Raw genomic sequence first — 16,681 nt, 5'->3', positions numbered from 1 at the left:
TTGTAAACTTTCCTTTGGCCTTTAAAAACTGTCAACTTGTCCACTTCACAATTGGTAAGGCCTGGGAATATATGAAAGGAACCATGCCCCTAACTATGCTAAAAGGAGTTAAACTTTATCTGCATCTAGCACATAATTAAAACAACTTACCAGATTTTACATTAAAGTTGAAAATTGCTAAGAGTTACCATTATGACATGTAATTGAAATTACTGAAAAATAAATCTACATGCAAGGTGTATAAAAAAAAAACAGTAGGGGGAATGCTGGGAAGATGGCCGCCTAAGAACAGCTCAGGACTTCAGTCCCAGTGAAAGTGCAGAGGGTGAGTGGACGCCGCATTTCCAGATGAACTCTTATTGCCCACAGACCAGGAGATACCCAGGCAGAGGGGTCGCCAGCATCGCAGTCCCAGCAGGTGCGGCTGTTTTGGCCCCCGCGGGGCTGATTCCGCCCGCGCGGCTGCTGTGACCACTCCCTGTTGCTGCGGTTCTCCTTACGAAAGCCAATGGTCTGGGAGCCCTCTTAGCTGGCGAGCAGAGCCCTGAGACGGCAGAGTTGCCCATTCATCTGAAATAGCGAGTCAGGCCAGGAGATTCCTAGGCAAAAAATCCACCAGGAGCAGGCGCCACAGTTCGAGCCGACTCCGTGAGTCGCAGCACAGGAGATCCCGGCGCCTTTTCAACAAGCGACCAGAACGCGGGGTCGTTCAACTTAAAAGACTCTGAGTCAGGGAGCCAGGTGATCAGGCTCGGTTGGTCCCAGCCTTCCACCCCCAACAACAACAAAAACAAAAACAGTAATTGGAAACCCTCTGGGTTGAGCCCTTCAAACCAAGCACAGCTGAACCCAGAAGGTCCTGCTCCGTGGGGGAGGGGCTTCCGCCATTACTGAGACTCTCCACCGCTACGGAGGCAGGCTGCCATTGCCAAGGCAACCTGCCAAAACAGAGAGAGTCCACCATAACAGAGGCGGGGCCACCATTGCCGAGACAGTTCTAACTACGCCCTTATAAAAAGGACTATAGGGAAGAGCTCAGGGCAGCTGGGCGGAGCCCACAGCAGCTCAGCAAAGCCCCTGCGGGCTCCAACTCCCTGGGACAGAGACAGACAACAGGTGGATAAACCCACAAAAATAGGAAGAACCCAGCGCAAAAAGGATGAAAACTCCCGAAACCAGAACACCTCTCCTCCTAAAAGGGATCACAACTCCTCACCAGCAAGGGAACCAGACCGGATGGAGAAGGAGGGTGATGAAATGACAGAATCAGACTTCAGAAGGTGGGTAGTAAGAAACTACAATGAGCTAAAAGAACATGTTCTAACCCATCGCAAAGAAAATAGGAACCTTGAAAAAAGATTGGACGAACTGCTGATGAGAATGGACAGCATAGAGAGGAGTATAAAAGAATTGATGGAGCTGAAAAACGCAACACGAGAACTTCGTGAAGCATGCACAAGCTTCAACAGCCGAATTGACCAAGCAGAAAAAAGGATATCAGAGGTCGAAGATCAACTCAATGAAATAGAAAGAGAAGGCAAGAACAGAGAAAAAAGCGCAAAAAGGAATGAACAAAATCTTCAAGAAATTTGGGACTATGTGAAAAGACCTAATCTATGTCTGATAGGTGTACCTGAATGTGATGAAGAGAATGAATCCAAGCTGGAAAATACTCTTCAGGATATTATCCAGGAAAACTTCCCTAACCTAGCAAGGCAGACCAATATTCAAATCCAGGAAATACAGAGAACACCACAGAGATATTCCTCAAGAAGAGCAACCCCAAGGCACATAATCGTCAGATTCACCAGGGTTGAAATGAAAGAGAAAATGCTAAGGGCAGCCAGAGAGAAAGGTCGGGTTACCCACAAAGGGAAGCCCATTAGACTCACAGCAGATCTCTCAGCAGAAACCCTACAAGCCAGAAGAGATTGGGGGCCAATATTCAACATCCTCAAAGAAAAGAACTTTCAACCCAGAATCTCCTATCAAGCCAAACTAAGCTTCATAAGTGAAGGAAAAATAAAATCCTTTGTGAACAAGCAAGCACTCAGAGATTTCATCACCACCAAACCTGCTCTACAAGAACTCCTGAAAGAGGCTCTACACATGTAAAGGAACAACCAGTACCAGCCACTCCAAAAACACACCAAATGGTAAAAAAGCATCAACACAATCAAGAATCTGCATCAACTAACCAACAAAACAGCCAGGTAGCATCAAAATGACAGCATCAAATTCACACATAACAATACTATCCCTAAATGTAAATGGACTAAATGCCCCAATCAAAAGACACAGACTGGCAAATTGGATAAAAAGCCAAAACCCATCAGTGTGCTGTATCCAGGAAACCCATCTTACATGCAAGGATACACAAAGGCTCAAAATAAAGGGATGGAGGAAGATCTACCAAGCAAATGGAGAGCAAAAAAAGGCAGGAGTAGCAATTCTCATCTCTGATAAAATAGACTTTAAAGCAACAAAGATCAAAAGAGACAAAGAAGGACATTACATAATGGTAAAAGGATCAATGCAACAAGAAGAGCTAACGATCCTAAATATATACGCACCCAATACAGGAGCACCCAGATACATAAGGCAAGTTCTTAATGATTTACAAAGAGACTTAGACTCCCACACAATAATAGTGGGAGACTTTAACACCCCATTGTCAATATTAGACAAATCAACCAGACAGAAAATCAACAAGGATATCCAGGACCTGAATACAGACCTGGAACAAGCAAACCTAATAGACATTTACAGAACTCTCCACCCCAAATCCACAGAATATACATTCTTCTCAGCACCACATCACACCTACTCTAAAATTGACCACATAATTGGCAATAAATCACTCCTCAGCAAATGCAAAAGAACAGAAATCATAACAAACAGTCTCTCAGACTACAGTGCAATCGAGTTAGAACTCAGAATGCAGAAACTAACTCAGAACCGCACAGCTTCATGGAAACTGAACAACTTGCTCTTGAATGTTGACTGGATAAACAATGAAATGAAGGCAGAAATAAAGATGTTCTTCGAAACCAATGAGAACGAAGACACAACATACCAGAATCTCTGGGACACATTTAAAGCAGTCTCTAGAGGAAAATATATAGCAATGAGTGCCCACATGAGAAGAAAGGAGAGATCTAAAATTGACACCCTATCATCAAAATTGAAAGAGCTAGAGGAGCAAGATCAAAAAAACTCAAAACCTAGCAGAAGACAGGAAATAACTAAGATCAGAGCAGAACTGAAGGAAATAGAGACACAAAAAACTCTTCAAAAAATCAATAAATCCAGGAGCTGGTTTTTTGAAAAGATCAACAAAATAGACAGACCACTAGCCAGATTAATAAAAAAGAAAAGAGAGAATAACCAAAATGATGCAATAAAAAACGATAAAGGTGATATCACCACAGATTCCACAGAAATCCAAACCATCATCAGAGATTATTACAAACAACTCTATGCACATAAACTAGTAAACCTGGAAGAAATGGATAAATTCCTGGACACCTGCAACCTCCCAAGCCTAAACCTGGAAGAAGCCGAAACCCTGAATAGACCAATAACATGGTCTGAAGTCGAGGCAGCAATAAAGAGCCTACCACCCAAAAAAAGCCCAGGTCCAGATGGGTTCACAGCTGAATTCTACCAGACATACAAGGAGGAGATGATACCATTCCTTCTGAAACTATTCCAGACAATCCAAAAAGAGGGAATCCTTCCCAAATCATTTTACGAGGCAAACATCATCCTGATACCAAAACCCGGCAGAGACTCTACAAGAAAAGAAAATTTCAGGCCAATATCCATGATGAACATAGATGCAAAAATCTTCAATAAAATACTGGCAAACCAATTGCAACAGCATATCAAAAAGCTCATCCACCATGATCAAGTAGGATTCATCCCGGGGATGCAAGGCTGGTTCAACATACGCAAGTCCATAAACGTAATCCACCACATAAACAGAACCAAAGACAAAAACCACATGATTATCTCGATTGATGCAGAGAAGGCTTTTGACAAAATTCAACAACACTTTATGCTAAAAACCATCAATAAACTAGGTATTGACGGAACGTATCTCAAAACAATAAAAGCTATTTACGACAAACCAACAGCCAATATCATACTGAATGGGCAAAAACTGGAAGCATTCCCTTTGAAATCTGGCACTAGACAAGGGTGCCCTCTCTCACCACTCCTATTCAATATAGTACTGGAAGTTCTAGCCAGAGCAATCAGGCAAGAAAAAGAAATAAAGGGTATCCAAATTGGAAAGGAGGAAATCAAATTGTCTCTATTTGCAGATGATATGATTGTATATCTGGAAGACCCCATCATCTCAGCCCAAAATCTCCTGAAACTGATAAACAACTTCAGCAAAGTCTCAGGATACAAAATCAACGTGCAAAAATCACAAGCATTCCTATACACCAGTAATAGACTTCAAGAGAGCCAAATCAAGAACGAACTGCCATTCACAATTGCTACAAAGAGAATAAAGTACCTAGGAATACAACTAACAAGGAACGTAAAGGACCTCTTCAAAGAGAACTACAAGCCATTGCTCAATGAAATAAGAGAGGATACAAACAGATGGAGAAACATTCCATGTTCATGGTTAGGAAGAATCAACATCGTGAAAATGGCCATACTGCCCAAAGTAATTTACAGATTCAACGCTATTCCCATCAAGCTACCAATGACCTTCTTCACAGAACTGGAAAAAAACACCTTAAACTTCATATGGAACCAAAAGACAGCCTGCATAGCCAAGTCAATTCTAAGCAAAAAGAACAAAGCAGGAGGCATCACACTACCGGACTTCAAACTATACTACAAGGCTACAGTAATCAAAACAGCATGGTACTGGTACCAAAACAGAGATATAGACCAATGGAACAGAACAGAGGCCTCACAGGAAATACAACATACCCACAACCATCTGATCTTCGACAAACCTGACAAAAACAAGCAATGGGGAAAGGATTCCCTGTTTAATAAATGGTGTTGGGAAAACTGGCTAGCCATGTGCAGAAAGCAGAAACAGGACCCCTTCCTGACACTTTACACTAAAATTAACTCCAGATGGACTAAAGACTTAAACATCAGACCTAATACCATAAAAACCTTAGAAGAAAATCTAGGCAAAACCATTCAGGACATAGGTGTAGGCAAGGACTTCATGACCAAAACGCCAAAAGCAATGGCAACAAAAGCCAAAATAGACAAATGGGACCTAATCAAACTCCACAGCTTCTGCACGGCAAAAGAAACAGTCAGTAGAGTGAATCGGCAACCAACAGAATGGGAAAAAAATTTTGCAGCTTACCCATCTGACAAGGGGCTGATATCCAGAATTTACAAAGAACTAAAGCAGATCTACAAGAAAAAAAACAAACAAGCCCATTCAAAAATGGGCAAAGGATATGAACAGATACTTTAAAAAAGAAGACATACGGGAGGCCAACAAACATATGAAAAAATGCTCATCATCACTGGTCATCAGAGAAATGCAAATCAAAACCACATTGAGATACCATCTCACACCAGTTAGAATGGCAATGATTAGAAAATCGGGAAACAACAGATGCTGGAGAGGATGTAGAGAAATAGGAACACTTTTACACTGTTGGTGGGAATGTAAATTAATTCAACCATTGTGGAAGAAAGTGTGGCGATTCCTCAAGGACCTAAAAATAGAAATCCCATTTGACCCAGCAATCCCATTACTGGGTATATATCCAAAGGATTATAAATCATTCTACTACAAGGACACATGCACACGAATGTTCATTGCAGCACTGTTTACAATAGTAAAGACCTGGAACCAACCCAAATGCCCAACGATGATAGACTGGATAGGGAAAATGTGGTACATATACACCATGGAATATTACACAGCCATCAAAAACGATGAGTTCACGTCCTTTGTAGGGACATGGATGAACCTGGAAACCATTATTCTCAGCAAACTGACACAAGAGCAGAAAATCAAACACCGTATATTCTCGCTCATAGGCGGGTGTTGAACAATGAGAACACATGGACACAGGGAGGGGAGCACTACACACTGGGATCCGTTGGGGGGAAATGGGGGAGGGGCGGGGGGTGGGGAGGTGGGAAGAGATAGCATGGGGAGAAATGACAGATACAGGTGAGGGGACGGAAGGAAGCAAAGCACACTGCCATGTGTGTACCTATGCAACAATCTTGCATGTTCATCACATGTACCCCAAAACCTAAAATGCAATAAAAAAAAATAAAATAAAAAAATAAATAAAAACAGTAAAAGTGGTTTTTATTTAAAGATTATAAGAAGGTATGAAAATGTATATTTTGCCTAGAAATAAAGGATTGTCTTAAATTGAATAAAATAAAGTTGAACATTTAAGCAAATTGTGAAAAGATTATAAAAATCTTTCCAAATAAACTCTGTGAAGATTTTAACTAAATTCAAAGGGGTATATATTGTTTTTTTCTGTAAATTAAACACTAAAATAAAAGCAGAACAAGGTTGTCTTAAGATGCGAATCTGCTCTTCAGCAAAATTTGTAGAAGGATATAAAAGGTTCATGAAAATCTCACTTCATGACCAAACTGGTTAAGATTAAGTAGAATTGTCTGTAAGATTTCATTAAAAATTAGGGTTAACATTAATAGCAAACTAATGCATGTATAAAATTTAAATTTCTCTCGAACAAGATTTTCATGGAATGCTGACAAAGATTTTTGCTTTTTCAAATGTTTGCCTCATTCAAAACAAATAACTTATGGTAATCTAAAATTCTACTTATAATATCAAGTGATTTAAATCTGAACATATTTAATAGGCTTCCCAAAATCAAACTTTAGTCTCAGGGTTATCTTTCCTGACCCCTAGCTTTTAGGTGCCACAGAGAGCCCTTGGAGCATCCAGAAGAGAGATAAACAGGATTATTTAACATGTTTAGGCACAATAAATGGCCACTATGGTGTTTAATACTCTCCAGGTTATATTTTAGGGAATAATAGCAACATATTTTCCAAAACTGTGTGGGCTGTCTAAGGTTCTAGTGTCTGAATATGTGCTATTAATCACAATTAAGGTTCTTATGTTGAATTATTATTAGCTATGGGAATAACCAAATTTGTCAATCATGTTCTTGACTGTAATCCTTCTAGACATTTTGTCATTTACAGAAATTTGTCTTGTTTTAATTCTCTTCAAAAGATTTTTTATATTCAAGCTGTGGAACTTTAACAGGTGTTCTTCAATGCAGGTTTCTGATAACAGAAAAATATACAGGATTCATAAAAAGCTAAAATGTTTTTTATGATGGTAAAATACAAATTTATTTTATTATTATTATTATTATATCATTTTACTTTAAGTTCTGGGATACATGTGCAGAATGTGCATGTTTGTTACATAGGAATATATGTGTCATGGTGGTTTGCTGCATCTATCAACCAGTCATCTAGGTTTTAAGCCCCACATGCATTAGGTTTTATACTAATCCTCTCCCTCCCTTTGCCTCCCACCCCCAGCAGGCCCCAGTGTGTGTTGTTGCCCTCTCTGTGTCCATGTGTTTCTATTGTTCAACTCCTACTATGAGTGAGAACTCTGAGACACAAGGAATATTAAGCAGAACAAAAGTTAACAGAATGGACTGAACTAATAGAAAACTAAAGCAATATTCTTAGTTTATGCTTGGAGCACTGCTGATCCTTATTTTGTTTCTCAAAGTGAAGTAAACATTCTTAAACACTTTTAACAAATAAACAAGATGTCCTCCTGTGAACAAGATTTGAAACCTATTTGTTCTCTGTGCCTAGTTCCTCTAGAATCTGAAAATTAGTTGTCAGTATTCTTAAATTACAACTATACAGTTGTTTGCATCAGTACAACAAAAATCCATTTACTTTTGCAACAAGACATAATGGAAAAACAGTTTGTTTTGTGGAGGCTTTCAGTGGAAGTGTGTGTTTCCCTTTAAAGAAGCAAGCTTGACTTGCAAAGCCAATAAAAGCCCCTTAGAAAACTGGCCTCATACCTGTCTACACAGTCTCTGTATGAGATTACTGACCTGTGGTGAGTAAAGAATGTCATTTTCTAATAGGCCTAGGAACCCCATGCTTATACAGCCTCAAGAAGAAAGAAGTTTACCCAACTTACAGGTATTTGAAGTTACAAACCCATTGCTGGGCTTGGCTTTAAAAAGTCCTGTCTGAAATTCCTTGTGGAACACAGAGTTCCATCAAAGCCAATCAAAAAGGCCTATATAGAGGTGATTATTCTTGCTTCACTTTATGTAATTAATCAGGCCAAGTATAAGACTAAAGTTTATTTTGCAAAGAGCTCACTCCTATCATAAGTTGTTTTTAACAAAAATGTGATCTGGAGAGAGAGAGAGAGAGATTATTTTTGAAAGTTTATTATACATCTGTAATTGACTTCTGGTCTCATTAGCCATTTTAAAATTCTTGCCTACATTTTAAACTACCCATGTTTATTCCTGTAAGCCAACCACCAATCTCCAGCTGTGGCTCAAATAAAACAAAAAGGATGAGTAATGTAAAAATCTGGAACAATGTTCTAGTTATGGACAATTACCCTATAAATCCTGCCAGGTAGCCTATAATCCCAAGGTTTTCCTTTTGGGGAAAGTAAGACCAAGAAAGCTGAACAAAGACAAGCTCCATACCCTCACTTAAAACAGCAAACAAACTCTGTTGTCGTGGTTATGGCCTATCGTGCCCCAGCTAACAATCATTGTCTTAATACTCATATTTAAACCCTATATTCTTTTTTTTAATTGCATTTTAGGTTTCGGTGTACATGTGAAGAACATGCAAGATTGTTGGATAGGTACACACATGGCAATGTGATTTGCTGCCTTCCTCCCCATCACCTATATCTGGCATTTCTCACCATGCTATCTCTCCCCAACTCCCCACCCCCTGCTGTCCCTTCCCTATTTCTCCCCAACAGACTCCAGGGTTTGATGCTCCCCTCCTTGTAAACCCTATATCCTAAACCTCCTTAGAAAGTTCATTTATTCTCACCTGGAAACCATCAAGCATCAAATGGTCCTGCAAATGGAGCTGAAAATGAAACTGCCCTTCTACCAGGGAAGCTTAGATTTACCCAGGAGAAGCCCTAGCTGCTATTCCCATAACACATCCTTCTTCAGCAGGAAGTAATCCAAAGAATTTCTTGGCCAATACCTTCAAACGGCAGTTAGGAATTTCATTCCTGAGGGAAGGAGTTTGTTATAGCAAATAGAAATAAATTATTTAGGTAAACAGGGTAAAGAAAATCCTTGGCAGAATACTTTCTTTCTAACAAAAAGCAGCTGAGCATAGCTCCCTTTGTAACCTCATGCAGTTCAAAGAAATCATGTCTCTTCTAAAAACGAGCAACCTGAAAGATCAGACTGTAAAATCTGACTTACAATCTGAAAGATCAGACTGTAAAAATACAGATAAACAACATGGGCACAGAAAGAGTTTGGTGGAGTCTACTGGGTAATCCCCAAACTTCATACTCATAAAACAGGCCCCAGTGCAAACAATGGGCCTTAATAAGCACATTCCTTTCCTTTAGGCACACTAAGATAGGGAAGCTAAAAGCAGACTGGGGGGTTGGAGGGAGGGAATCCTTGCAGCTGCAAGATGTCTGGGAACAGATACAGAAACTTTCGCTTTCAGAGAAGCAAAACAAAACAGCACAGAGCCGTGGAAACTAAGAGTCTGCCTAAGTAATCAAGTAATGGGATGAGAACTGATAGAAAACTGCTCTTTTATTAGAGTAGGTGTGATGTGGTGCTGAGAAGAATACATATTCTGTGGATTTGGGGTGGACTGTAAATGTCTATTAGGTTTGCTTGGTCCAGGTCTGAATTCAGGTCCTGGATATCCTTGTTAATTTTCTGTCTGGTTGATCTGTCTAATATTGACAATGGGGTGTTAAAGTCTCCCACTATTATTGTGTGGGAGTCTAAGTCTCCTTGTAAGTCATTAAGAACTTGCCTTATGTATCTGGGTGCTCCTATATTGGGTGCATATATATTTAGGATCGTTAACTCTACTTGTTGCATTGATTCTTTTCCCATTATGTAATGTCCTTCTTTGTCTCTTTTGATCTTTGTTGCTTTAAAGTCTATTTTATCAGAGATGAGAATTGCAACTCCTGCTTTTTTTTGCTCTCCATTTGCTTGGTAGATCTTCCTCCATCCCTTCATTTTGAGCCTTTGTGTATCCTTGCGTGTAAGATGGGTTTCCTGGATACAGCACACTGATGGGTTTTGGCTTTTTATCCAATTATTCAATATAGCACTGAAAGTTCTAGCCAGAGCAATCAGGCAAGAAAAAAATAAATAAATAAAGGATATTCAAATAGGAAGAGAGGAAGTCAAATTGTCTCTATTTGCAGACGACAGGATTGTATATCTAGAAGACCCCAAAGTCTCAGCCCAAAATCTCCTGAAACTCATTAGCAACTTCAGCAAAGTCTCCGGAAACAAAATCAGTGTGCAAAAATCACAAGCATTCCTATACACCAATAACAGACTTAAAGAGAATCAAATAAAGAACGAACTGTCATCACAATTGCCACAAAGAGAATAAAACACCTAGGAATACAACTAACAAGGAATGTAAAGGACTTCTTCAAGGAGAACTACAAGCCACTGCTCAATGAAATAAGAAACAACACAAACAGATGGAGAAACATTGAATGTTCCTGGTTAGAAAGAATCAATATCGTGAAAATGGCCATACTGCCCAAAGTAATTTACAGATTCAATGCTATCCCCATCAAGCTACCAATGACCTTCTTCACAAAACAGGAAAAAAAAAAAAAAAAAAAAAAAAAAAAAAAAAAAAAAAAAAAAAAAAAAAAACCTTAAACTTCATATGGAACCAAAAGAGAGCCCGCATAGCCAAGTCAATTCTAAGCAAAAAGAACAAAGTGGGAGGCATCACACTACTGGACTTCAAACTATACTACAAAGCTACAGTAATCAAAACAGCATGGGACTGGTACCAAAACAGAGATATAGACCAATGGAACAGAACAGGGGCCTCAGAGGCAACACAATATATCTACAACTACATGATCTTTGACAAACCAGACAAAAACAAGCAATGGGGAAAGGATTCCCTGCTTAATAAATGGTGTTGGGAAAACTGGCTAGCCATGTGCATAAAGTAGAAACTGAATCCCTTCCTGACACCTTACACCAAAATTAACTCCAGATGGATTAAAGACTTAAACATAAGACCTAACACCATAAAAACTCTAGAAGAAAATCTAGGCAAAACTATTCAGGACATAGGTGTAGGCAAGGACTTCATGACCAAAACACCGAAACCATTGGCAGCAAAAGACAAAATAGACAAATGGGACCTAATCAAAATCCACAGCTTCTGCACAGCAAAAGAAACAGTCATTAGAGTGAATCGGCAACCAACAGAATGGGAAAAAAATTTTGCAGTTTACCCATCTGACAAAGGGCTGATATCCAGAATTTACAAAGAACTAAAACAGCTTTACAAGAAAAAACAAGCCCATTCAAAAGTGGGCGAAGGATATGAACAGATACTTTACAAAAGAAGACATATATGAGGCCAACAAACATATGAAAAAATGTTCATCATCACTGGTCATCAGAGAAATGCAAATCAAAACTACATTGAGATACCATCTCACGCCAGTTAGAATGGCGATCATTAAAAATTCTGGAGACAACAGATGCTGAAGAGGATGTGGAGAAATAGGAACACTTTTACACGGTCGGTGGGAGTGTCAATTAGTTCAACCACTGTGGAAGACAGTGTGGCAATTCCTCAAGGACCTAGAAATAGAAATTCCATTTGACCCAGCAATCCCATTACTGGGTATCTATCCAAAGGATTATAAATCATTCTACTATAAGGACACGTGCACGCTGATGTTCATTGCAGCACTGTTTACAATAGCAAAGATCTGGAACCAACCCAAATACCCATCGATGATAGACTGGACAGGGAAAATGTAGCACATATAAACCAAGAAATATTATGCAGCCATCAAAAATGATGAGTTTGTGTCCTTTGTAGGGACATGGATGAACCTGGAAGCCATCACTCTCAGCAAACTGACACAAGAGCAGAAAATCAAACACCACATGTTCTCACTCATAGGCGGGTGTTGAACAATGAGAACACATGGACACAGGGAGGGGAACACTACACACTGGGGTCTGTTGGAGGGAAATAGGGGAGGAACAGCAGGGGGTGGGGAGTTGGGGAGAGGTAGCATGGGGAGAAATGCCAGATATCGGTGATGGGGAGGAAGGCAGCAAACCACACTGCCACGTGTGTACGTATGCAACAATCTTGCATGTTTTTCACATGTACTCCCAAACATAAAATGCAATAAAATTTTTTAAAAAAGAAAAGAAAAAGAAAGAAAACCATGCTCTATGCATGTAACACACCTGGTCCCAACTAAATCTTCAGGCCTTAGGAAAGTAAGACACCCTACCTCACTAGCCCATGTATTAAATCCCTGACTTTTTACTACAACTTGGCAACTCACTCAGGACCCCTCTCTGTGACAAAGAGCTGTTCTTTCCTTTTCCATATTAAACTTCTGCTCCAATCTCACTCTGTGTGTGTGTATCCATGACCTGAATTTCCTTGGCCATTAGACCAAGAACCTTGGTATTTACCTCAGACAATGAGGCTGCTTCAGTATGACTGAAAACTTTCAGGTGTTGGAGAAATGAAAAATTTGCTGTGTAAAAGTAATAACTTGATCTGGGATATGTTAAGTAAAAATGTCAACAAAATAGCATTTATTTGAGTGCACAATGGAGAAGAAAAACAGTCTCAGTGGGATAAAAGCAAAGGATTTAACACCGTTAGTTTAAAGTCTTTAATGTCTTTTGAACAAATATACTCATTTCCCTACATAATACCAAATATACACTAAAAATCTGAGAGTATATGTCAAAAGCTGTGACAGTTTTGTGACATGAAACATAATGTTATTTTTAGGTGAGCAGAAGTTGGTTTTTATTATTTAAAAAATGTATTTTGAAAAGTAGATTGAACAAGATGTGTTATAAATAAACAAAACAACAGTAACACTATTTAAGTTCCACTAAATTCTCACTCTGTAAGGGAGCTTGACATATGCAATGACAATGCAGTAGGCAATTATCAAAGAAGGTTTAAGCTGTACATTGGAATTTCCACAACTATAATGAAATATACAAAACAGTTTCCATATAAAGACAGTGGATACAGTTTTGAAAACAAGTCTATAAACAATTTATAATAGAATGCATTTTGTCTTTTAGAAAACGTGGTAAGCTATTTTTTCAACTATGAACAAAGAATATTAAAATATGAATGATGATAATAACAATTCTTGAACCATACAAATATTTTGCTTTCAATTTTCTTATTTTACATGACTTACAGTTGATATGAAATAAATGTTTTAGCAACATTTGAAACTGACTTTATTTTTTCAAAGTTCATTTATAAATCTATGATTTTGTTGTTGTTGTTGTTGTTTTTGTGTGTGTGTTTTTTTTAATTGCATTTTAGGTTTTGGGGTACATGTGAAGAACATGCAAGATTGTTGCATAGGTACACACATGGCAGTGTGGTTTGCTGCCTTCCTTCCCCTCACCTGTATCTGTCATTTCTCCCTATGTTATCTCTTCCCACCTCCCCACCCCCATCCCTCCCCCATTTCCCCCCAACGGACCCCTGTGTGTAGTGCTCCCCTCCCTGTGTCCATGTGTTCTCATTGTTCAACACTCGCCTATGAGTGAGAACATGCAGTGTTTGATTTTCTGCTCTTGTGTCAGTTTGCTGAGAATGATGGTTTCCAGGTTCATCCATGTCCCTACAAAGGACACAAACTCATCATTTTTGATGGCTGTGTAATATTTCATGGTGTATATGTGCCACATTTTCCCTATCCAGTCTATCATCGATGGGCATTTGGGTTGGTTCCAGGTCTTTGCTATTGTAAACTACTGCAATGAACATTTGTATGCATGTGTCCTTATAGTAGAATGATTTATAATCCTTTGAATATATACCCAGTAATGGGATTGCTGGGTCAAATGGGATTTCTATATTTAGGTCATTGAGAAATTGCCACACTGTCTTCCACAATGGTTGAATTATTTTTAAAAACTACATTTTTGAAATTACTGTCATTTCTGTGAAAAATAAAAGAGACGTATTAGCAATTATCCTTGTCCTCAATAAGTTTACATTCTCATTGGAAAGGCAGAACTTACCAAATTAGTATTTATACTCACTAAATTACTGAAAGACTCCCGATTAAGTAATGGGCTAAATTGAGAGAAATGATCTAGAACCAAATTATTTGAAAAATCACACAAATCAGATGAATTTAAATTTAATGGGATAAGTAACATAAAGATATTATAGGCTTTTGAAGAAAGGATTAAATTATTCTCCCACTACTTGTCAAGATAAAATTAGTTTTGAGAAGATTAATCTAGCAGTAATATGAATGAATAATTAAAAAGAGAAAAAAACTAAGAGAGATGCTTAAGAAACTATTATTATTATCCAGAAATGGAAACAAATAATTATCTCAATTCATGTTCTGCTATTGTGAAAATTCCAGCTGAGAAGAAAAGAGAGACCAAGAGACACAAGAGAATCTCATCATTGGAGCTCTGGCTGATATGGCCTCACTACCCATAATGGCCCCCAGCCCTGAACAAAGAGAATGTATTGCTTTATACAATTTGAGGTGGGAAAACAAGGCAGGAAACAGGTTTCAGACAAAGACAGTTAATGAAGTTTTACAAACTTGGGCTTCCTGGTTATTTGACCTTATAACCTTGTAGCTGAGGTAGGAGGTTGTATAGTTGAGAACACCCAAGGGACCAGAAAATAGGAATTACAGAAGTATGTGCAGACTGCAGACATAAAGATGCTCTGGTGCTCTTATCTAAGTACAGAGGGAGTTGTGCTAGGTCTGCTTTACCTCAGCTTTCTCTAAACACAGGTTTTATGGCTAGTGTGGAATGTGGGCTGTGATATAAGTTTGCAGCTGCAGTTAGTTGGGCTAAGCTGGGGTTACTTACTTTTCTTACTATGATTTTTCTTAATGACCTAGTCCTAATGTTAACTATTACTTATTCTATTTTTGTTCTTTGATTTTATTTTTCTCTTCACTGCTTATGGGAGTTAGATGGAAAATTGTATGTTAGTGATTTCAGATGTTTTAATCACTAATTTCCATGCACTGAGATGTAGAGTCACAATAATATGCAGTCAAAAATGTCTTTAAGGCCAGGCGCAGTGGCTCATGCCTGTAATCCCAGCACTTCAGGAGGCCAAGGCAGGTGGATCACGAGGTCAGGAGTTAGAGACCAACCTGGCCAACATGGTGAAACCCCGTCTCTCCTAAAACTATAAAAATTAGCTGGGCATGGTGGCACGCACTAGTAATCCCAGCTACTGGGGAGGCTGAGGCAGGAGAATTGTTTGAACTCAGGAAATGGAGGTTTCAATGAGCTCTGTCTCAAAAAAAAAAAGCCTTTAAAATTTATAAATTGGAATACTAAAAGGATGACAGTGCCATATAGATTTGAGGGAATTATGAAGGAATATATGTATTAATGAAAGCAATTTTACATTAAGACTATGAAGAAATATCTAATATTAAACATTACAGCATGAAGCAAAGATCACCTACTGTGAGGAATTTGGATGAATAAATTAACAACTTGAAACACTTGTTTGCATCTTCCTGGAGAAATTAAATCCCAAATCCTGCTGTGTATCCATTTACCACCACAGCAAGAAAATAAAGAACGACAGACTATATAAGTGTCAGAATTTCATGTGGCTTGCAACTCACAAGGTGCACTGAATAAGAAGTAAATAAGGAGCCACAATAAATGTTAAAATATAGCATTATTTTAAACTCCAACTGTGCTTATCAATTTCCTCCAGTTTTGCAAGTTGCTAGAGGGTGTTTTACATGTGATCCAAAATCTACTCTTAGGAATAATTCATATGACATCTATTGTTTTCTTTAGTTACTTTGAACTTTTTAAACCACTAAGTCCTCTGAAGGAAACCATTGAAATTTCCATCAGTGTCTGCCGAAGGGGCTGTCTCTACAAAGAGGTTCTGAAAGTATTGATGAGACCTCTAATACTATTAATGACTGTGCCAAGACTGGTAACAATCCGTGAAAAATTGATGCCTATTGGAATATCCCTGACTCCTGTTGCTGCCAAGGTTGCTGGCAATGACACTGCTGATGCTTTGTCCTCACAGTGGGCTCCCCAGTTAAAACTTTCCTTTCTCCCTCCCTCCCTTTTCCCCTTTCTCCCTTCCTTCCTCCCTCCTTCTCTTCTTCCCTTCCTGCCTCCCTTCTTCCCTTCCTTTATTCCTTCTTTTGGTTTTCTTCTGTTTTCTTTTTTTAGCCTTTCCTCATTTATTTATTCATTTTACTTTTTTATTTTTAATATGAAAAATTAATTCATAAACACTAAACTGGGAACAATCTTACTGTTTTGAATCTAAAATAATCTTTCTCTTATCAAGACATCTGGTCCTTGGGCCACATAGGTGGGTTCTCATCCTGTATCTTCAAAGTTTCATAGGATAAATTTCTAAC

Source organism: Saimiri boliviensis, chromosome 1 (assembly GCF_048565385.1).
Source record: "Saimiri boliviensis isolate mSaiBol1 chromosome 1, mSaiBol1.pri, whole genome shotgun sequence".
NCBI lineage: Eukaryota > Metazoa > Chordata > Mammalia > Primates > Cebidae > Saimiri > Saimiri boliviensis.
This window is presented reverse-complemented; position numbering follows the sequence as displayed.